We start from the raw sequence: 25,782 nt of genomic DNA, 5'->3' as shown, positions 1-25,782 counted from the left end.
AATGATAATATGTGCCCACCTCCATGGAGTATTATGGAATTTAATACATTGTGAAAGCTCCCAATACAATGTTTTAAGCTCTGTTATTTACATAACAGGCTTCCCAGGTGGCACTAGTGTTAAAGAACCCGACTGCCAATTCAGGAGACACAGAGATGCAGGTTTGATCCCTAGGTTGGGAAGATACCTTGGAGAAGGGCATGGCAACCCACTCCAGTATTTTTGCCTGGAGAATTCCATGCACAGAGGAGCCTGGTGGGCTACAGTCAATCCACAGAGTCGCAAAGAGCTGGACATGACTGAAATGATTTAGCATGTACATATGCTCTTACATAGCTCTTCAGTTCGTTTCAGTCGCTCAGACGTGTCCGACTCTTTGCGACCCCATGAATCGCAGTACGCCAGGCCTCCCTGTCCATCAACAACTCGCAGAGTTCACTCAGACTCATGTCCATCGAGTCAGTGTTGCCATCCAGCCATCTCACCCTCTGTCGTCCCCTTCTCCTCCTGCCTCCAATCCCTCCCAGCATCAGAGTCTTTTCCAATGAGTCAACTCTTCACATGAGGTGGCCAAAGTACTGGAGTTTCAGCTTTAGCATCATTCCTTTGAAAGAAATCCCAGGGCTGATCTCCTTCAGAATGGGCTGGTTGGATCTCCTTGTAGTCCAAGGGACTCTCAAGAGTCTTCTCCAACGCCACAGTTCAAAAGCATCAATTCTTTGGCACTCAGCCTTCTTCACAGTCCAACTCTCACATCCATACATGACCACAGGAAAAACCATAGCCTTGACTAGACGGACCTTAGTCGGCAAAGTAATGTCTCTGCTTTTGAATATGCTATCTAGGTTGGTCATAACTTTTCTTCCAATGAGTAAGTGTCTTTTAGTTTCATGGCTGCAGTCACCATCTGCAGTGATTTTGGAACCCCCCAAAATAAAGTCTGACGCTGTTTTCACTGTACTATGCTGTAAATTTATTATTAGTGTATATTAACCCATTTAATCCTCACAACAACACAGTTAACTAAGTATTTTCACCATGAAGTTTTACAGCTAAGGAAATAAAGGTGTAGAATGAAAGGAATCATTCAGATACAAATAGCTAGTATGTGGCTGCATTGGGAAACAGACTCTGTCATCTGACTCCAGAAACTCCATAACTAGATATATGACACAAAGTAAGACAACACATAGTAGATGCTTAATAAATATTCAAATATTGGTAGTTTTTGCTTTCAGTGGTAGGACATTCATGAAGGAAGTTAATTTTTATACTGTTTTTATTAGCATCACCCCCCCCAAGTCTTATCTTAAATTTGAAAAATTAAGATACAAATTTCTGTAATTTAGTCTCTATTGCAAAGTGTTAACTCGAGCACTTACAAGTTAAGAATCACAGTACTTAACACTGCATGTGTTGACATAGTTTATGCTCACAGCAGCCAAATGGGGTAGGAAATACTGTCCTTATTGAACAGAGGAGGCAAGAGGAGTTAGAAGATAGTGAAACTTGCCCGATAACATCCAGCTTGCAAATGATGGACTCTTTATACATAAAAGGTAGTATAGTTGACTCCAAAGACATTTGGATAATTTTATTACCCAGGTATCTCAAGAAGGCATGAGAAACAAGCAGCCAATCTGCACCTATTGCACCCCCCACATTTTAACAATAGTATTACGCGATACTCTCAATTGTAATCTTCTGAGAAATGTGCCATTTTATTTTTCTGTATGATGATACTGAGGCTCAGTGAACTTCAACAACTGGCTTAAAATCACACCACCAGTAAAATGTGAAGGAGATATTTAAGCCCAACTTGGCCTTCCTTCCTAAAGGAAATCAGTCCTGAATATTCATTGGAAGGACTGATGCTGAAGCTGAAATTCCAATACTTTGGCCATTTCATGTAAAGAACTGACTCTTTGAAAAAGACCCTGATGCTGGGAAAGATTGAAGGCAGGAGGAGAAGGGGATGACAGAGGATGAGATGATTGGATGGCATCACCAACTCGATGGACATGAGTTGGAGCAAGCTCTGGGAGTTGGTGATGGACAGGGAAGCCTGGAGTGCTACAATCCATGGGGTCACAAAGAGTCAGACACGACTGAGTGACTGCAATGAACTGAACTGACCTACCTTCAAAGTAGATGCACTTGGCACTGTATCAAAAATGGTGGTTTTGGCCTTTAGTCATGAGACAATAATCATCAGCTCTCGTGTCTATCAAAACATGATTCATTTCAGGCTTTGTATTTTCATCTGATGCCCCTCCCTTCTGAGATGCTTAAATGCTTTTTTCTTTCCTTGACTAGAGAATATACTTGATATGGTTTTTGTGTTTCCACTTATAATTAAAATAAGTGGTAGGGATACTTCCCTGGTGATCCACTGGTTGAGACTTTGCCTTCCAATGCAAGGGACTGCAGGTTTGATCCCTGGTCAGGAAACTAAGATCCCACATTGTCTTGCAGCCCAAAATAAAGCAAGAAGCAGAAGCAACATTGTAATAAATCCAATAAAGACTTTAATAATGATCTACATTAAAAATCTTTAAAAAACAAGTGATAGGTCTTATTCACTAAGGCTTCTAAGTACAGCTTATTATTAATAGTTGTCATACTTTTTTTCTCCTATGTATACTTATGCATATGCTGTTCATAGAATCATGTGCATTGCCTATAGTAAATTGGAACTTTCAAGGTTTTGGATCATCTGAACAAAAACTCACCAGGATGTCAGTTGGGATAGAAGAATGTATAAAAGGATATTATTCCAATCGAGTTTGTAATGCATTGCTTGAAGAGTTAAGGCAATTTAATGCTGAGGATTATCCTTAAGAAGGCATATGCCCACCCTTCTTGCTTTTTCACATAGGAAGCCTACAGACTTCACTCCGTTTATTTTAGTAGGTGCCAAACTTTTACCAACTGAGTTTTTTTCCTCTGTGAGTCATGGGAGAGGGTATAAAAGAAATCTAAATTGTGCTCCTTTCATTCTGACAGCATTCGAATACAAATGGAAAGATAAAAATAAAGGTATTAAAATGTATTCTGATGATAATGAGAAGTATGCAAGATTAAAAAGCCAATTAATTGAGGGCTAATTTAATTGGGCAAGATTTGGTAGAAGAGTTGGGGTTTGAATTGAGTGGCTAAGAGGTAATCTCAGAAATAATGAGGTATGATGAGATCATGTTGGTAGGGCTTTCAGCAAAAGGCTAAGATCTGATGCTTTATTCCAAAGCACATAAGAATTGATAGTGATTGTGAGCAAGGAAACGATTTTGTGTAAGCCCCATGTATGTAAGATTTAGTATGGCAGTCTTATGTTTAGTGAATTTTGTCAAGGAGAGTTTATGAGCAACGGGAATGCTGTTATAGCCGTCTACGATGTCAAGGAATGAGGTATGGTGGGGAGGAGGTGTGGAATTTTGCGGGAAAACAGACTAAGGATGAGAGAATGTATAGAGAATGCATGCATGGATGATGATAGATGAATAAATTGATATTTCAATGCTAATTAAAGAAAACATACAGATCTTATAATAAAAAATCCTCAAAATATAGTGGCATAAAGATAGGAGAACATGTCTGGTTTTATGTCAGTATTCTGGGCTTCCCAGGCTCTCTAATCAATGAGAGGTAGTTTCCTTTCTACTTTTTACTCTGCTTTCCTCTGCTATTCTTCATATTCACATGGGCAGATTTGAAGCACTCACTTTCCTTAATGTGGGAGAAAGAGCACAACCATACCAGGAAATTTCCTTTACAGCCAGTGAGACAGTGTCCTATAACATGTGCGCCAGAGTCCACAGAAAAGGACGCTGTCACTGGGCCATGCTGAGCTGTCAGAAGGACCAAGCCTTGCTTGGCCTCTGGGTCCTTACTATGATTATATTTCTCTGAATGTTGATTTCGCTGTTGATAACTTTACTCAAACTCATGTCCATTGAGTTGGTGATGCCATCCAACCATCTCATCCTCTGCCATCCCCTTCTCCTCCTGCCTTCAATCTTTCCCAGCATCAGGGTCTTTTCCAGTGAGTCAGTTCTTTGCATCAGGTGGCCAAAGTATTGGAGTCTCAGCTTCAACATCAGTCCTTCAAATGAATAATCAGGACTGATTTCCTTTAGGATGCACTGGTTGGATCTCCTTGCAGTCCAAGGGACTCTCAAGAGTCTTCTCCAACACCACAGTTCAAAAGCATCAATTCTTCGGCACTCAGCTCTCTTTATAGTTCAACTCTCACATCCACACATGACTACTGGAAAAACCATAGCCTTAACTAGATGGACCTTTGTTGGTAAAGTAATGTCTCTGCTTTTTAATATGCTATTTATTGGTGATGGATAGGGAGGCCTGGCGTGCTACAGTCCATGGGGTCACAAAGTGTCAGACACAACTGAGCGACTGAACTGAACTGAGCATATTTCTTAAGTTTGTTATGAGGGACATTTAAGATAATTATTTCAAAGATGATTGTTACAATTTTATTTTTTTAATGTTTATTTTTATTTTCTCACTTGGCTTGTGGGTTCCTATTTCCCTAACCAGGAATTAAACCCACAACCCCCTGCGTTGGAAGCATGGAATCTTAACTACTAGACAGTCAGGGAATCCCCATAATTGTTATAATTTTAAAACATTGTACAAATATACTAGTATTCAACACAGCGAGATAAAAAAATAAAATAACAGATTAGTGGAAATGGAAAAGGCAAAACTAACAGTTGAACCACTTTTTTTTTTTTTTCATTTTAAGGATGATCCATAAGCACCTACCCAAAGCTATCACTTTCTATTCATATCCTAATAATCAGCCCAGCACGTTTAGGTAAAAATCAATGAAGAACTTATTCAGTGTAGATGTTGGTTGATTTAAAAGCCATGGATTTGAACTGTAGGGACTGATATTGATAATGGTGCCTTTGATTGAAGTATACTTAGCAAACATCTAAACTGGAGTCTATGCCCAAGATTTGCCTCATTCCCTTTTTTAAGTGAAATTTTCTCAGGGGAAATAATGAGGTAAGCAGTTAACGTTATAAAAGCAACACTGAACAACTGTAGCAGAAGAGACATAAAAAAGCACATCCCTTTGAAATTCCCAAGTGATTATGTAAGCATTTGGCATGTTTCTTTCCCATCTTTGTAGATTATTTAATTTTTAATGGGTACAGATTTTCTGGATCCTCGCTTGTGAATTATAGATACAAATAATTGAATATAAATACTTTGAAAATGAAAGTTAAAAATTATGAAATATTTATCAATTGGAATTAAATGTGTGCACATGTGTGTGTTTGTATGTGTTATGGTCAGACACACTTACTATAGTTTATGACAAGAATAAATGCTTGTTGAAATTCATTTTTGAGGTCACCCAGATCAACACCTTTGATTATATCTCGAATTAGTGACTTAGAATTTTCATCCTTTTGAATATTATTCTGTACTTAAGCCTTATCTCTATAAGAAAATAATAAACCCGTTGATAGCAGGAAATGGGTAAGCAATTTATTGGTCTCTCTTTGTGTAAAGAAGAGTTGAAACAGCATTTGGAAAGATGGTAGAATTCATCTAAAGATAGCTGAGAAAGAGAAGCGTAAGTGCTAGAAATAGTATATTAACACTTAGGAGGAAAGCTTGTAGTGTAAAATAATCTCCGATTTGTAAAGAAAAGTAAGAAAATTTATAGTTTTGAAAAATGATTATTACATATGTACTTATATGTATATGTACACATACATCACATATTTTTCCTGATTTTGAAAGCTGATAATTAGTTTATAATATGTTTAATATTTCTTGAAAAATGTAACTCAATAATTAGAAAGATTTTTGGTTTTCCAAGATTAGAAAACTTCAAGCCTTGGGGCTGAACTTGGCCTCCTGTTTATATACTTCAAGCAATTTTTTTTCCGTATCTCCAAGTTTTGATTTTCCTATATTTTAAAAGCAAATGATAACATCTGTAAGCTTAAATGTCAGCTTTTACCATAAGCTAACATATAAAGTACTTTACAATGTGCCTGGCACACAGTAAGTTCTCAGTGGTAAAATTTAAGAAAATTGCATCATGATATGGATGAAAAAGGATGATGCTGCAGTTATGCAAAATGATAAAATAGTATTACTTAGATCTGGTGATAAAGTGAATATTCATTAGCATATAAAGTAAATATTAAAGAGCTGTTCCATGCTGAGTGTGAGAATTCCCTCATTAGTCATTCAGCAAATGTTTATTTAGCACTTCCTTTCTACCCAGCGCTGTTCTGTGTTCTGGTGACAGGGCAGTTAGCAAGGCACAGAGTTCCTCATCCTTAAAGAGATCTGGGGGCCTGGAGGTCGGGACTCAATTGTAAAGAAGACATAACAGCTGCCCTCCCTAAGTTCAGTCGAGCAGAACACTCTCACCTCTGCTCTGCATCAGAGTATGTCTGGGAAACTACTTTTAGATGAATGAATGATATCTGTGAAAAGAGGTTACAACAACAGCTGAATGCTCTCAATTTCCTCCAGGGCAAATACTTGTAGACTCATGTGTACTTTCGGTGTTATACCTGTTTGATGTGCATCGCTCACAGAGAAGTGACAACTACAAATAATTTTAGGTACTTCTAATTTTAAATGTCATATTATACTTCACCCAAATTTCAGAGCAAATTATTTCAAGATCATAGCACACTGCATATGATAGGTCAGGTGCTGAACTTGGCCTAGCTATACTTTTTTGATTCTTAGCACTCAGAGATGTATCATGCAAGTGGAAGCACTGCAAGTGTTCTATAATTATGAGTTTTAGAGTAAGATTAATATTTATCTCAAGATTACAATGGATAATGCTGGTATAAGCTTTTCATCCATCATGTTTTTACACCATATATCTATTCTACTTCCTTCACTGATGCTTCAAGAATTTTCCTGCTAACTTGAGAGTAACACTGATATAAGTGAAAATGTGTTTTTGATCTTAGGTGGTGGTATCAGAAATTTCACAGCTAGATGCAGTCATGTTGCAGGGTTAAATGAATAAATATCTGTAACTATATTTACAAGATATCATATGAAGGATAATATAAGGGAGCTTATGAAACACACACAATGAGTTAACAATATGAAATCAGGTATGGTAAAGGTCATGAAAGGCAGTAATATTATTTCAGAGGGAATATTAGTGTGTAAAATTGTGTACATAAAGACTTTTTGATTATGAAACAGGGGAACATATTTGGTTCTGAAGTTCATGGTCAAACCACACAGAGAAAAAGTAGAATTACAAAAATTATAGTGTGGATTACATGAAAACACCATCTCCTTTGGGAAAGCACAACATTTCCCTACCCCAGAAGTGGGGAGAAATAGCTTCTGTGGATTATTTTTGTTTTTGTTTTTGACATAAAATTGATAGCTTTATTATACTTCTCCAATAACTTCTATGTTATTTTTATTATTTTTATTTTTACTTTATTTTACTTTACAATATTGTATTGGTTTTGCCATACATTGACATGAATCCGCCATGGGTGTACATGCTTTCCCAAACATGAACCCCCTTCCCATCTCCCTCCCCACAACATCCCTCTGGGTCATCACCGTGCACCAGCCCCAAGCATCCTGTATCCTGCATCAGACATAGACTGGCGATTCGTTTCTTACATGATAGTATACATGTTTCAATGCCATTCTCTCAAATCATCCCACCCTCTCCCTCTCCCTCTGAGTCCAAAAGTCCACTATACACATCTGTATCTCTTTTGCTGTCTCACATACAGAGTCATCATTGCCATCTTTCTACATTCCATATATACGTGTTAGTATACTGTATTGGTGTTTTTCTTTCTGGCTTACTTCACTCTGTATAATCGGCTCCAGTTTCATCCATCTCATTAGAACTGATTCAAGTGTATTCTTTTTAATGGCTGAGTAATACTCCATTGTGTATATGTACCACAACTTTCTTATCCATTCATCTGCTGATGGACATCTAGGTTGTTTCCATGTCCTGGCTATTATTAACAGTGCTGCGATGAACATTGGGGTACATGTGTCTCTTTCAATTCTGGTTTCCTCGGTGTGTATGCCCAGCAGTGTGGATTATTTTTGAAACATCCACTGAGTTCAGTATTAGATCACAAATTTACTACAAATGTTTCTTACAGTATGTCTCAATACAAGCTGAAAATCCAGTGTTAAAATATAATCCAGTGGAAACAATCCTACAGGGTAAAAACAAAGTCCAAAAAAATGTCACCCCTCCTCACTGAGAGAAGAACCTAGACTCCTTAGCATGGGAGCTTATATGCGCATCAGATCATTGTCTATCTGTATTATTTGATGCATCTACACTTTTGATAAGAACTAAACCTAGATTTTCCCTCTAGGTTTGACTGATCAGTGTTGTAAAATTCCCCTTTAAATGAGGCTGTCATCCTTTGGTATTGTCTCTTTTTGAACATTGCCATGACCTGGATCTTGGACACATAACAGAGATAGCCTGAAATCTTTTTCCTACTTCAGAAGGCTGGTTATTTCAAATGTCCGGTCACTGGGCCACCTAGATTGCTGAAGTCATGTCATTCATCCCCTCCTCACATTACCTCATTTTTCACCCCAGTGAATTTGCCAAAAGTAACTTTGTTTCCAAGTACTTTTTAAATTCTAGTATCATGGGCTACAGGATGTGTACTCCATGGAGTAGTTGTGACAATCAACGTGGAATCATGCATGTAATGTACTGAGCACAGAGCCCAGTTCAGTGGTTCAGTGATTGTCTGCACTTTGGAAAACCTGGGGCGCCTTGAAAAAGATTGAGGCTGCCTTTTACCTTGAGAGATTGTGAATTAATTGGTCTTAGGTGTGGCCTGAGCTTTGGAATTTTTTAAAGATATGCAAGTACCAGACGGTGTGCAGTGGTAAAGAATCCACCTGCTGATGCAATAGACATGGGTTCAATCCCAGGGTTAGGAAAGGCCCCTGGAGGAGGTAATGGCAACCCACTCCAGTATTATTGCCTGGAAAATCCAATGGACAGAGGTGACTTCTGGGCTACAGTCCATGGGGACCACAAAGAGTCAGACATGACTGACTGAGTGTACACACATGTACACACACAATTCTATACCCTGAGAAAAAACACAGTTCAAAAAGACACATGTACCCCAATGTTCACTGCAGTAGTATTTACAGTAGCCAGGATATGTAAGTAATCTAGAAGGGGCGGATAGGACAAACTAAGAGAACAGCATTAACATATATACACTACCATGTGTTAAACAGAAACTCGTGGGAAGCTGCTATATAATACAGGGAGCCCAGCCTGATACTCCGTGACAACCTAGACAGGTGGGGGTGTTGAGAGGCTCAAGAGGGAGATGCTATATAGAGAGAGTTATGATTGTTTCACCGTGTTGTATGGCAGAAGACAACAAAACATTGTAAAACAATTGTCCTAAAATTTTAACAATAATAAAGTAGACAGGAATATGGGGATCACTGATCTGACACCTAATAAATGCTCCTAAGGTTAAATCTCCCTACTTCAGGTGGGCTTTTGATGAAAGCTGTGGGAGCAAAGGCAGCACATGCTAATTTTAATTTCCCTGATATGTTATAATATTACATCAGATATCATATAAAACAGCATTTCTGTTTTTCTGTTTAAGGTGAGAACTTAAATTATAAACACTTTAAAAAATACCCATAAAAATGCATTGTGCAACTTAAACAATTAATCACATCCTTTTCTACATTGAAATAAAAAAAAACAAATCATGAGTCTGACAATTATAGGCCATTCAAGAGCTGACTTTGCACAATGTCAACAAGTAAAAAGATGTGCTGAAGCATTGCAATGATTTGCAAGTCAGCAAACAGTGATAGCAGCTGCTTTATAGGTAGAGGGAAACTACCTCATTTTCACCCTCAGGGAATATACGTGTTTAATTCATTTCCTGTTATAAATGTGAAAATGTTCATTAGATTTTAAAAAGTGTAGTCTCTTATGTACATAAAGCTGATGTAAATTAACTGATTAAAAGCAAGGATGCGCTGAGTTAGCCTAAATAACCAACAAGTCTCCAGCAAGAATAGAATCAAAGAGACTCTGAATTCAAAGACAAATTAATAGAACTCCTCATGCAATCCTCTCCTGTTGCAGAAGAGAAAATCCTTTACCAAAGTATCAGCAACTTTTTCAAGGTCAGAAGAAGATCTAGCAGGAGAATCCAGAGTTAATTCTATCTTCCAAACCATTGGGCTTTTATGATTATGTGATTGATGCTGACTTCCTGGAAAATGAGCTGCATTGGCTGCCAAAGCTTAAAAGTCCAAGTCTAGATTCCTTTATATCAGAGAAGAAAGCACATTCATTAAGGTGATGCCAAAGCAAATATTGCATAGATGAAGTCAAACAGGCAAGAGACTTCATTCAAAGTAATTGCAATAATGGAGAGAGATCAGAACTGAGTCTAAGCTCAACTCTGCTAAAATAGAAGGTAGTGGTGGAGTGGGAGCAAATGGTGTGTGTGTGCACTCACTTTTGCATGTATGCACCCTCAGTTAAGAAGAACACAGACCATCTTTGTTTGCTAATTGGCTTTACCCAGAAGAAAAGAATGGAGTACGGAATGGCAACCCACTCCAATATTCTTGCGTGGAGAATCCCATGGACAGAGGTGCATGGGTGGGCTACAGTCTATGGGGTCACAAAGATTTGGACATGACTGAGCACGTGCGCGTGTGCGCGTGTGCACACACACACACACACACACACACACAGGAAAAGTAAGCATTTTCTAGTAGTTCTACAGCTACATGGTTAGGCTCTTATCTTCCCAGAGAGACTGGGAAACAGGAGCACTAACTCTCTGCAAGAGAGAATCTGATATAAAGGAATCTAGACTTGGACTTTTAAGCTTTGTTCCAGTGAGGTGGCTCCCAGGTCCTTGAGAAAGGTATTATATAACTAACAGGCAAGAGATTTTTAAAATGCTTTATAACTCAGAGGGGCAAAGAAAGAATGAATAAATGGTGAAATAATAATAAAAATCTATTTAAATATTTTTAATTTAAAATTTTAAAGATTAGGTTATATACTTACATTTCTAATATCTTTCTATTACCTTGAGTCTTGAATGAAACAAAACTTTTGCTATCATCACTAAAATAAAAAGATAAAAATAATGGAGAATTACAAGTTTTCTAATGTAAATGCTTTAAGAATAAGCAGGTCAAGGGCTTAGAGTTAAGAAGAAGCTTGTCTTCTTAAGTTTTGTCAAGCCAAGGCAAAGGTCACAGCTCTTTTAGTCAGAAAGAAACGTCCTGATTTAATTCTAGATGATGTCATATTTTTAAGCTATCTGTATATTAATAGTCACTTTATTTGATTTTTATAACAAATTATGAATTTGCAGCAAGCAAAGTGAAACTTATTTATTAGAGTATTGAATTAGAGTATTGAATCACAAAGATATTAACAATCTGAGTAAATTGCAGAATTGACAGATAATAGAGTCAAGATCAATCATAATCCAATGACTACAAGTCTTCAAAATAGCTAAAGGAAAGATACATTCTGTATAATTCCAGTTATGTAAAACTAAAAAAATAAAATAAGTACACATATTTACAGTGTCTTAAAGTATATTGGAGGTTGATTGGAGACAAGAATTATTAAAAGAGAGCGGTATTACAAACAAAGTGACAAAGGAAATATTTTAGAGTGATAAATATGATCATTGTCTATATATCTATATTGTGATGATACTGTTATGGTTGCTCACATATGTCAAAACTTCCCAAATTATGTACTCCAGATACTGTTTATGTCAATTACAGCTCAATGATTTTTTAAATAATGCTGAAAGTTCATGTTTCATTGTGCTGTTGTGTGTCCAAATCCAGTGTGTCTTAATAACAAACATATGTTGGAAATTGTGGGAGAAACAGTTTTTTAAACTTTTTATTAATATTTTATATTGGAGTATAGTTGATTAGCAATGGTGTGTTCATTGCAGGTGTACAGCAAAGTGATTCAGTTATGCATATACATGTATCTATTTTTTTCAAAATCTTTTCTCATTTATGTTGTTACATAATATTGAGCAGAATTATCTGTGCTATACAGTAGGTCCTTCTTGGTTATCCATTTCAAATATAGCAGTGTGTACATTTTCCCAAATTCCCTTACTATCCACCCCCCTACCCCTTCCCTCTGGTAATAATTAGTTCCTTTTCTAAGTCTATGAGTCTCTTTCTGTTTTGAAAATAGGTTGATTTGTACCATACTTTTTTTTTTAAAGATTTCACATGTAAGTGGAATTTTATTGGATTTTAAACCACAAATACAAGCCAATGTCTCTATTCAAAAGAGGGCAAGAAATCTAATTTTAGTGGATGTAAGAGTGTTGCGTTAATTGGGTCATAGTTTCTCAATAGCTTTTTTTCTTTCTTAGTCCAGTCACACTTGCCAAAAAATATAGTAGTATTACAAGCAAGATGACTTAAGTCTTTTCATAATGCTAAAGTAGGCTGTATTGTTGAAAGAAATATTATTTTGCACTTCACAATTCCATCTGTTATCTGCACAGGAAAATATGAATTTGAAGAGAAACAAAGTCCAAGTGAAAAGTCATCCGGGTCATTAAAAGAGTTTATTTGGAATGTCATAAAATTTGAAAGCCTTAGCCTCTAATTATTACCAATAGTATATAGACAAATAAAATCACAAAATGTTTCCTCTGCCCAGATTGCCTTCCCAAACGCCACAACCAAGAAGATACATTCTTCTAGCCTTTAAGTACTCTTATTGAATCATTTTCTCAAGGCAGCACTATTGAACCTTTTCCCCATACCAGTAGACCTTCCTTAACTGTTTATATTCCACTTTTCTTTGTGTTTGCACAACCATCTGTACAAACATCTTCTGTAGTCCTGAGCCCCTTGATTTTAGTTATCTGTATCTCCTGCACTGCAGGCAGATTCTTTACCGTCTGAGCCACCAGGGGAGTCTTGCCTATTAGACTTTTAATATCCTATGAAGATGCAATGTAATATTTTACAACATCTTAATCTAGAATATGCTATGTGATAAAAAAATAATAAAATGTTAACTAAACTGATCTGTTTGGAAGGTATATCCTTGGTTTGGAAAAAATCCTAATAGATCCCACATTTTCTACATTCTTCTTTTTCCATTCTATATGCTCTATAAATCTAAGTTAGTAAGCCTACATAAAATGCTGAGGTTCTAAATGTTCCCAGCTGATCTATTCAAGTGATTTTAATCAATCTGCCACAAAAATCATAATAGTAACTGCAATTGTGTCGTATACTATATGTTTGATGGTATCAAGATACGATACCACAAATTGCTTGAATAAATCAAATGAAAGAGCCATATGGAGTGTGAATTCTGATAGTAATTCAATCACTAAACTAGAGTCACGCATTCACTTTAACCAATCTGATGAAACATCAAAATTGTTGCATTTTATTCTTATGCTTTTTATAGCCATACCCAGATTGGGCTCAATAAATTCATGTTGAATTAAATTCTGTACTGGGTACATAGCATCACCTGTTTACTTAATTCAAACAAATGCTTACTGGACACTTCATATTTGAAAATAATTTCCAGGTGGAAAGCTTTACAATAGGAGTGACTGGTTGCGGTGTGGAACTGCGTTGCTACTCTAGGTCATGCAATTATCTGGTTGTATGTACGGAGATTTAGGCACAGGTAACTTGAAACTGACATTTTATTCCAATTATTTCTTAAATATTTACTTTGTTCAAATGCTTTGCTAGTGCCTGAAATAAATGACAAAATCAAGCACTGTTTTTTTCCTATGGAGTTTATGTATATGAATCAAATAATCATATAAAGCCGGAGGAAAAACTCAATTATGATAATTGTCCCAAATGAGAGAAAAACTACTGTTGTCATTGTTCACTTGCCAAGCCATGTCTGACTCTTTGCCACCCTGCGGACTGCAGCATGCTAGTCTTCCCTGTCTTTTACCATCACCCAGAGTTTGCTCAAACTCGTGTCCATTGATTGAGACAATGATACCTTCCAACCATCTCATCCTCTGTCACCCTCTTCTCCTCTTGCCCTCCATTTTCCCCAGCACTAGGGTCTTTTCCAGTGAGCCGACTCTTTGTATCAGATGGCCAAAGCACTGGAGCTTCAGCTTCACCATGAATCCCTCCAGTGAATATTCAGGGTTGAGTTCCTTTAGGATGGACTGGTTTGATTTCCTTGCTGTCCAAGGGACTCTCAAGAGTCTTCTCCAACACCACATTTCAAAAGCATCAATTCTTTATGGTCCAATTCTCACATCCATACAAGACCACTGGAAAAACTATAGCTCTGCCTATATGAACCTTTGATGATTAATCTGAGATCGGAAAAACCAATATAAATTGAGAAAAAAGAAGAGGAGAACATTCTAGGTAAAAGAGAGAGAAGGTACGCAGGAGTGTAAGAGGGAATGTTGTGAGTAAAGGTAACGAAAAGAAGGCCAACTTGCCTGTGTAGGCACAGCAGAGGAGAGTGTTGGTCATAAAATGAGCCCATAAAAGATAAATGAAGACCAGGGCTTTCTCATTGTAAAAACAAGGCAAGCCTTTGGTTAGAGTGTCATTGCAATATGGAGAGTTGGTTGGGTAGGATGAAGTGGAAACTCATAATCAGTTTAGGCCATTATTATCGTCCAGGTGAGAGACTAATGGATTTTGAGCCAGCCTGCTGCTGATAGAGGGAGAAAGGGGAGGATGAATGGATTAGAAATAAAATTAGGAGGTTCAGTAGGCTTGGTGTGGTCTGGATAAAATAGAGAATCTTAAGATTTGGAGTTTGCATGACTTGATAAATGATGCTTTATTCACTGAGATATCAGATACTCAAAATGGCCAGTATTTTCTGATTGGTTAGAGCTGGACATGTACACTGATTTTGTCTTTAGACATGTTGAGTTTGAGATGGGGTATGTATACAATAGGGCTTCCCTCATAGCTCAGTCAGTTAAGAGTCTGCCTGCAATGCAGAGGACCTGGGTTTGATTCCTGGGTCGGGAAGATCCCAGGAGGAGGAAATGGCACCCACTCCAGTGTTCTTGCCTGGAGAATCCCAGGGATGGGGGCGCCTGGCGGGCTACAGTACAGTGTGTTGCAAGAATTGGACATGACTGAGAGACTAAGCACAAACCCGTGGATACAAAATCTGATATAGACGCTGAAATTGATGTCAAACAGCGGGGTAGGAAGGACTGGAGCTCAGAGAAGGCTTACAGAAGCCAGAGGTATGGATGATCTCAGGAGAAATAAAGACTGAGTGAAGAAAATGAAGATAAAAATAGGGAAAGGGAGGATGGAAAATGAGAAGCCACATGTGCAACTTGGGTAGGTAGACTGGAGGCAGAGCACAGGTGAGAGGTTCAATAATTTGTACCTCAAACTCCAGTCAAAGACTGGTTATGTCGAGTAGGAATTCCAAACCTTGGATACCACAGGAGACCTGCATTCTGATCAGCTTTCCAGGTGATTTGAATGCAGGAAAGTTTAAACGTGCAACTCTGTGACATCGTGTGCTGTAGGGCAGGGACTTTGCAGTTTACTCATGCCACCCCTTACAAGACCATGCATGACTTCAATGAAAGCCTGGCTCTAAGCTTTGTACTCCTGGAGATTAGCACAGCTTGGGGTATGTAAAAATTGTAATAATTTTGTAATGACTGAATAAGGACAAAACTGGCAGAAAAGAAAGTAAATGAGGACATCTTTTTATTTTTTTTTAATCCACTATTTTTTTTTCTATACTTCTTTCACAAAATTCAAATATGCCTTCATTCAATTTTGACCCCAGTTACAGTTTAAACTCAACTCACAGTTTTCCTATATCCCTTGTCATTCATTCTCTTTGCTTTGAATATTCTATTGAAATAAAGCCGAGTTCCCTACCCTTCTAGGGGTTGGGCAGTATATCTCTTCTATGATATTTACTTATAGCAAATAGCCCCAGGCCTATTTAGAGAAGGTGCATGCACATTAATATCATGTTACATTTTTTTAAAATTTGGTACTTTCACAGAAGATAATCAATGATAATATTATTTATTACATTCATAAATAGAAACATAAATATGGTATTATTAAAAGGAGGTTTTAATGTATTTTGTTTTCCTTTGAAATTGGAATACTTTTTTGATATCATGTAATTAATACTTGACATTGTAAAAATTAATAGTTCACACGTCCTTTATAATCTTATACTCCCCTAGCATTAATCATTATTAACAATTTGTGTATATACTTCTAGTCTTTTTGCCATTAAGTTATTAAAATAATGAACTCAAGACTGGAAAAAGGAGAGATAAGGAGAGACAACTGAAAAACGATAAGAAAGGCTTTAAAGCACAAAATAAATGCATACTTAGAAAACAAAAGTGTAAGGAAGAGCAGATAACCATAAATATAGACAAAGCTAGAGTGAGAATATTGGAGAAGGAAATGACACCTGACTCCAGTGTTCTTGCCTGGAAAATCCCATGGGCGGAGGAGCCTCTTAGGCTGCAGTCCATGGGGTCACGAAGAGTCGGACACGACTAAGTGACTTCACTTTTACTTTTCACTTTCATGCATTGGAGAAGGAAATGGCAACCCACTCCAGTGTTCTTGCCTGGAGAATCCCAGGGATGGGGGAGCCTGGTAGGCTGCTGTCTATGGGGTCGCACAGAGTCGGACATGACTGAAGCGACTTAGCAGCAACAGCAGCAGAGTGAGAATATTGGAGAAGGAAATGGCAACCAACTCCAGTGTTCTTGCCTGGAGAATAGTAGGGACAGTGGAGCCTGGTGGGCTGCCGTCTATGGGGTCGCACAGAGTCAGACATGACTGACGCAACTTTGCAGCCGAGTGAGAATGTCTTCTAGGAAACAGAAGAATAAGGAGGATTGGGAAATGGAGTTCCAGACCAGAGATAAGAACAGGGAAATTAACAATCAGATCAAGAGGAGATGATAGGCTAAGTAAAAAAAAGACAAAACAAATCAAGAGACTCATTATAAATAATCTTCATTCAACTGTGCATTTTTATTTTGCAACAAAGAAAAATGCTCTTTGTTTTAATTATAGATTACATGGTAGGATAAAATAGAATATTTTTCTTTGTTGCAAAATAAAAATATATAGTTGAATGCAGATTATTTACGATGAATCTCTTTTTTTAATTTAAGAACCTATCATCTCCTCTTGATCTGATTGTTTATTTCTTTTTCTTATCTCTGATACTGGAAATCAATTTCCCAATCCTCCTTACGCTTCTGTTTTCTAGAAGACATTCTCACCCTAGCTTTGTCTATATTCATGGTTATCTGCTTTTGCTTGTATTTTTGTTTGCTAATCATCTATTTACTTTATGGTTTAAAGCCTTTCTTAGAGTTTTTCAAGTGTCTCTTGTTCGTTATTTCTAATCTTCTTTAGTTTGTTATTTTAATAATTTCAGTTCAGTTCAGTCACTCAGTCGTGTCCGACTCTTTGCGATCCCATGAATCGCAGCACGCCAGGCCTCCCTGTCCATCACCAACTCCCGGAGTTCACTCAGACTCACGTCCATCGAGTCCGTGATGCCATCCAACCATCTCATCCTCTGTCATCCCCTTCTCCTCCTGCCCTCAATCCCTCCCAGCATAGAGTCTTTTCCAATGAGTCAACGCTTCGCATGAGGTGGCCAAAGTACTGGAGGTTCAGCTTTAGCATCATTCCTTCCAAAGAAATCCCAGGGCTGATCTCCTTCAGAATGGACTGGTTGGATCTCCTTACTTGATGGCAAAAAGACTTAAAACAATTTTTTGAGTGTTCATTAAGCAATATTCTATACATTTCCTACTTTAAGAAGTCTACCATTTTACTTTTTGTTTCTTCTTTGATCTACAAATTATGAAGCAACATGTTTCTTTTCTTCTTTTAATTCCAAAAATTTAATTTAACATTATTATTAGATTTTCTGTAGTTTGAGGTCATACCTTGAAAACTGTCTAGTTTTATAATTTATCTAGTTTGCAATTATGGCCTGGTATATGATGAATTTTTATATAACTATTCTATGAGCCTTAGACAGTTGTATTAATTCACTGTTTTAGAAGTAAAATATTATAAATAGAGATTTTGACATTAGTACAGATAGCCAAGAAAATCATTGGTTATATTATTCAAAATTTCCATATCATTTCTACTCTGTATAGTCTGTTGATTATAAAAGAGGCATCATTAAATTCCTCCCCATATTGCTAGCAACTTTTTATTTTCTTTTATATTCTAATACATATGCTAGGTGCATACAATTTTGTGATTATCATAATTTCTGGCTTGTATCTCTTTAATATTCTGGCCTAAAATTCTACATTTTAAATAAGAATTATGTATTGTTACCTGCATTTCCTCTCTCTCTGTTTTTTTTTTTAATTTTCAAATTCAGTTATTTTGCCCTACTTTTATTTTCAACTTAATTGTCATTTTATTCAAGCGTGTGCTTCTCTAACCCCAATCCAAAATGGTGTGGGGCTCTGGTGATTTTACTCTAGAAAAACTGAGCGGCTAGAGTCAATGGGCCAGATATGAGGGTGCCATTGAGGAAGAGATTCCAAATGAGTTAAATTCATAGTCAAGTCAACTGCTGATATCTTGAATTGTGGCTTCATCTTGAATTCTGAGAATTGTGGCTTGGATAATTGTCCTCAGTGAATCCTCTCCTGAATTTATAGATCATCCTAACACAGTGTTATCTCCCCACTTTCAGTAAACCAGTTACATGACTTTTAGCATCATATAAAATAATTACCTTGAATTAGTGAACAGGGGTGAGCTCACTGATTCTCTTCTTGGGTGGATTAGCAACTCCCTAAGCAACTGCAGGGAGTTGAGGCTCTTGGTGTTTATGCACTTCATACAGTTTGAGGGACGCTGAGCAGTGGTGATGGTAGGGCTGCAAAGCTTTCTCCCTCACTTTTACATGTTCATCAGTAGTGGGTGCTGTGGCACACCCCCAGATCCCCTCTTAAGGATCGAAGCACTCATTCCTCTAGGTGGGAATGTCAGAGGCTGACAATTCCTAGCTGACTTCTTCCCTGAGAATTTCTGGACTAAGGGGAGCCGCTATTCCTGGGGGCACATCCAACAAGCACTCAAAGCAGAGTTATCCAGAACCATCCTCCGTATTTAGTTCAGGACAATGCTTCAGAGCCATCCTAACTCCAGAGCGCCCTGTGGGACCGGCTGAGTTAAAAATCCTCCTTCTACCCAATTCTGTTCCCTGTACTTCCTATAAGTTTTGATCCTAAAATTCCTACATGAAAATTTCTATCTCAGGGTCTGTTTTTCAGGGAACCTAAATAGCAACACCATCTCCACAGAAACATGAAGCTAAAAAGGTCTAGGTAGAGCAAAAAGTTGGACACGACTGAGCAAATAACACACACACACACACACACACACACACAGAGAGAGCATCTTTCTGATTTCTAATGGCAGGAAAGTTTTTCTCTGTATATGTTGAGTCATCTCAATGGGGAATAAGAGATAAAGTTGCGTGTCAAGGCATCATCTTGGTCACATGTCTCATAATGTGATTTATTTGTCTCCTCTGTAATGGAATAAAGTGTTTTGTGTCGGAATCTTGTACAATCAGCACGATCATGCCAAATCAGGGAAGAAAGACTTGATCAGGTGACAAAGCAGTTATGATGGTACCAGAACCACAGAATGGAAGAAGCTGGTGGAATGTCCATTAAACCAAACCTTTCAACTTACAGACACATACAGCTTATTCTGTTTCTTCAACACGTGGCTTATAAGGTGAATTTATTTATTCCTGTAAATTTTACATAGGATATAAAGGGGAAAGGTTTCATTTACTCTTGTAACCTTTATAGGATTCATTTGCTGTCATTTTAGGAACTCTATTGAACAACTTAGAAAAATTTTTATTTTCTGGGGTTTAAAAATAAGGATGGATGAGACTTTTGACTTAAGAAAGCATTGGGAAGAAATGAATAAATTCGAAAGAATGTATAAAACTGAAAGACTGCAATGAACTATCCTTGCTGTAGAGGAATGAGCAGTGTCTTAAATAGTAAAGTTTGAGAAAGGCTGCAATGAATTAATTGCCTGGAAGTATTTTCCCTATATTTCCTTAAATTCTAACAATTAGCAGTGAGTTCCCTTGAGCTAGCTTGAACTCCAAACAAATACTATTTTGAAAATTAGAAAACGATTGTATACCTTACTGGGTAGCTCCCAGTTTTTGGAATTTTTACCAATTTGCCAGTATTCTTCTATTTGTCATATGCATACAAGTACCCAATAATCACGATGGTATAATCATTCACTTAGAGCAAGATATCCTGGAATGTAAAGTCAAGTGGGCCTTAGGAAACATCACTATGAACAAAGCTAGTGGAGGTGATGGAATTCCAGCTGAGCTATTTCAAATCCTAACAGATGATGCTATGATTACGCCTAGTCAAGGCTATGGTTTTTCCTGTGGTGATGTATGGATGTGAGAGTTGGACTGTGAAGAAGGCTGAGTGCCAAAGAATTGATACTTTTGAACTGTGGTGTTGGAGAAGACTCTTGAGAGTCCCTTGGACTGCAAGGAGATCCAACCAGTCCATTCTGAAGGAGATCAACCCTCGGATTTCTTTGGAAGGAATGATGCTGAAGCTGAAGCTCCAGTACTTTGGCCACCTCATGCGAAGAGTTGACTCATTGGAAAAGACTCTGATGCTGGGAAGGATTGGGGTCAGGAGGAGAAGGGGACGACAGAGGATGAGATGGCTGGATGGCATCACGGACTCGATGGACATGAGTCTGAGTGAACTCCGGGAGTTGGTGATGGACAGGGAGGCCTGGCGTGCTGTGATTCACGGGGTTGCGAAGAGTCGGACACGACTGAGCGATTGAACTGAACTGAAGAAATTTTTATTTTTAAATGTCATCAAATAAGAGATAAATTAAGAGACTTGGAAAAACTTACATTGTCATGTAGTTCAAAAATTGAAGAAAATGCAAAAATCAAACTCTCAGTCCATGAATTCTTCTCACTCTTTTAACTTGTTTTTTGCCTCGAGCAAGCCCTGAGGAGACCTACTTTTTACTAGAACAGGGCTAATCCCCTATTGCCAGCGATATTTTATATGGATTTCCCTTTTTTCATGTCTGCAATGGAAAAGAACAAACTGTTCTCACAATAGATGGCAGAAATTATTCAAACTCTCTTGTTCTGCTTATCTTATCTCTGGCGAATTTCTTTATGCGGGATACTTGCCCAAGTGCAAACATCATTTGAGGAACAGTCCAGCTATGTTTAAATATACTGTTTAAACAATTATCTTTGTGCCAACCTTTCCCATGAAATCCAGTTGATTTAGCATTTACTTGGATGACTAAAGATTGTGTTGCTATTCTTATTCAATTACTCAGTCAAACATACCAAAATGAATTTTCCATATTTTCAAATTAAAAAATATTTTTACCGTTTAACAGGGACACTGATAAATATTCAAGCTGGATAATGCTGTGTATCTTTAAGTGGGGCATACAGTGTACTTTGGGGCTTCTGAGGTGCCTCAGTGGTAAGGAATTCACATGCAACGCAGGGGACATGGATTAGACCCCTGGGTCAGGCAGGTCCTCTGGAGAAGGAGATGGCAACCCACTCCAGTATTCTTGCCTGGGAAATCCCATGGACAGCGGAGCCTGGCAGTCCACAGTCCATGGGATCACAAAGAGTTGGATACAACTTAGCAACTAAAGAACATCAACAGTGTACTTTATTGGTGGCACATGAAAAGTTAGGGTTCTCTAAGTCCCTCCCATTCTTCAGCGGGTCAGGGATGAAAACGTATGTGGAGGTTAGGAGATTCTCAGTGTGTTGGAAGATCAAGTTAGGTATTTTTTAAATTAGTATTTGAGAAACTTGTATGATATTTATTATATCTATAAATAAAAATAGAGCGCTAATTCATCTTTCTGCGTGCATGATAGCTCATAAATTGTAGAGACATGTGTAATGACCTTGATCCATTTTTTTATAGTATTCCTTGTTAGGAAGAGCAATGGCTATTAACATTTTAGGCAGTATGCCTTAATCTCATTGTACAATATATTAAAGAATAAAATTTAAAAACTATTTTCTATATAAGAAACTCTAATCCCTTGAGGGGAAGCGAGACTGGGGAAAATAAATCAGAACTGATAGACATCATAATTCAAACACCATTTAGGGAATTCAGCAACACACTGGATGTTGCAGGAAGCCAAGGGATAAACCTTGTTTCTTCTTTGCCTTTTTCCCTGTCCTTCTTTCTACCCTACATTTATTGAATGCTTATTACCTGATCTTAAGTTTACAGACTAATTGGAAAAGGAAACAAGCAATAAGATAAAGAATGATATAATAAATTCCCTACAAGAAAGGATAAGGAAAGTATTAAGAAGCCCAAATGCATTACAAAATAGATTGGCTTACTCCCTTATGATTGTGACAAGGGAGATGTTGGGCTCCTTATTTCTGTACACCCCAAGAGCCAGCTTCCATATTCTGCATTGGGCTGTCTTGTACTGCACACCTACTTTTACTCCTTGTGAGATTCTTTTCTCCATGCTCTAGCTGCTCCTATGATTACATTTGTAAATAAACATTTTGTTCCTCTTAAGTCAGCTGTGACTTCTTCATATGAATCTAGAAGTCAAAATGTTTCAGAGAAGCTCACCCTTCCTACAGTGAATAACTGGCCAGTAGGTAGTCCCTTTGAATCTAGGCTGGTGCTTAGGGTTGGGGGAGGCTTATTAGCAGATAAAAATATTTATGAAAGGAAAATGATGGAAGAGGAAAGGTCAACAGATTGTTTCAGCTCATTCATAGACAAAAAGTACTTACAGAATAGAAGGCATAATTCAGTGCACTTCAGGCATCAGTTAAGCATTGATTCAGATTATGTTGCCAAAGAGCTTACAGTTAAAGTGATAAGTGCATAAAAGGACATCCATGGAGAGACAACAATGCACTCTACTCTTTGACAAAATATGGAATTGGCTCTGCAATTTCTGCTTGAGTGTTTGTGTATGTACATGTCTTCACCATTTCCTTGAAATAGGAAGATGATATTCTTTATTCTCTTCTGAATGATTACAATTCTACTGTAAATGGGTATGTATTTCTGTATTTCATAGTACTAAACCACTTGCAGGGTGTGAAAATATTATCATTAAAGCCTTTGATTGACATAGTAGACCATAACAACTATTCCTGGATGCCGTATAAATAGGCTTCTTCGGCTGTTTACTTCATAGTTCAGAAGTGGTTCAGAATTTATGGGCTCTTATTAATTACATGAAGTATTGCATTATGACGTGACTATTTCATATGAATGTCTTGGCAATGTACAAATTCTAACACAGGGATGGATTAATTTTCCTCACACTTCTGGTTCTGCACAATTTCTACCCAGAAATGTGATTATTGCAGCTGCTCAGAAGAAAAAAAATGAAGTTGTTCAAAATATAAAATAAAGATTATGTTCTTCAGTTGCTTGTGGTGGAGCTAAACAGAGAGTATATAAAAATTTGACTGCCAACAATTTCTTAGAATCATTGCACCTTAGATGTCAGTTCCTGCTGTCAGAAGTTCTCCTTCAGTACAATCCCCAACACTATCAAAGAGAAATGGGGGAAGTAATTTGTGTTCCATGGTGTTTTAACTCATGATAGAAATATAGTGATCAAGCCACAAAAATCATGGAATTTTATTATAATTAATAAATTTCATTATAATTGTATAGTAATAGCAACTGATCCATAGGTCATGTCCGTGTTGTAGTGACTTATACAAAAAAAGTACTGTCTTCTTCCCTCAAAAAGCTCTGGTAAAAATTGTCATTTACTGATATGTAAGTTGATATCTTAAAAAAATTTTTTTGGAAAAACGTTCACTGTGTTTAGGTTTTGCACTTGTATTTTGTTCCTTACCTTTGTAATCTGAACAATCTCTTTACTCCTTTATTGGGTGTGTGATTGATTTGGCAGCAAGGTAAACTAAGAGCTGTTGAAATGGCTGTGTGACCTCTATAATGAGAGGCTTTTGTAAAACTTTTGATTGGTTGCTTAATTCCACATAATGAGACAAAACTGGCATTTCCTTCAGGGCATGCTGTAAGATCTGGACAAGCTAATTACTTGCTTCCTGCATTTTTTCTCTACTCTCCTTTTCTAAAAACAAGGTAGTGACTCTTTTTTTCATTTGGAGTAAAGATTATTTTCAAATACAACCAGGTAGAATATAAAATAAATGAAACACCAACCAGTAGAATTAAAAAGTGAATAATCACATAGAATCTTTAAAAGCCACTTAGGAAGAGTTTGTTCTAAATGGACCCATGTTTTCCTCTTGAACATGTATATACAGTAATGAATTTAAGTGCTCAAGGAGAGTGCTTAGAGCTGCTGTGGGTAGATATTAAACAAAACAACCCAAAAGCCGAAATATGGATGTCAGATTTTTTGTAATAGGCATTTTACACTAGATATGGCTAAATTGTTTATTCATTTCTTTTGCATTCTTTTAAAAACAAGCATCATATATTATTAAGAAAAAGATTATGGTACATATATCACAGGCAACACTGGATTTACTCATTCATTTGGGGCAATGCTTCAAGTTTGATCTCTCATTTTGAGTCTTCCTTTGAAAATTTGTCATTCACTAATTTTACTTCTTTTTTTCTGTCTCACTGCTAGTGCACCAAAATCAATATACTGATCAGCCAACCAAGCAAAGCAAACAATATTATCATCAGTTATAAAGGAATTAAGAATGTATAGCCTGCATTCAGTTGCATCTCCATTGTATCACTATCTATAATGATTTCCCAATGAAATTTCATGTCTATGGGCCTTTAGGTGAATAGCATCGCATATCATTAGACCTCTAGAGCATTTATAACTTTTTGCTGTTACATTTTGTTTTTTTTTTGTTGTGGAAAAACAGTCTTTGCAGACTCTTGCACTGTACTTAGTCACCCAGTCAAGTGCGACTCTTTGCGACCCCATGGACTGTAGCCCGCCAGGCTCCTCTGTCCATGGAGATTTTCCAGGCAAGAATACTGGAGTGGGTTGCCATGCTTTCCTTCAGGGGATTTTCCCAACCCAGGGATCAAACTCAGGCTTCCTGCGTTGCAGGTGGATTCTCCACCAGGGAAGCCCAAACGGTCAACCTCTCTTTTGAGTCAGAATTGAACCTGAGGATTGCTGCTGTGGAAAAAAATTCTTTGCAATCTATTAATCTATAGTTGACATCTGTATTTATACAGCCAGTTAGCATTAATTTTCACAAACCACAGTGAAGATGAAAACATTTGTTCCACATACATAGCAGGAACGCTTGATATCCTTTTAATTGTGTTCACACATATTAGAAAATTTCCAAGTCTATAGAAAGATTAAAGAGATTTTATAGTGAACCTATATATCTAACACCTACATTTTAAAATTAACACTTTGTTAGTGTCTTACACTCAAGTATCCATCTGCTTATCTTTCTATTCTTGCAAACAACTGTGGGATTTTTATGCATTTGAAAATAAGCTGTAGAAATCAGTGTGCTTCCTCCTATATATTTTGGCAGGTGCATAATAGAGTTCAATACTGTTTATATTTTATGCTTTTGAGATAAAATTTACATACAATAAAATGCACAAATCACAAGTGTAAATGTTCTGAGTT

Source organism: Capra hircus, chromosome 27 (genome assembly GCF_001704415.2).
Source record: "Capra hircus breed San Clemente chromosome 27, ASM170441v1, whole genome shotgun sequence".
Lineage (NCBI taxonomy): Eukaryota > Metazoa > Chordata > Mammalia > Artiodactyla > Bovidae > Capra > Capra hircus.
This window is presented reverse-complemented; position numbering follows the sequence as displayed.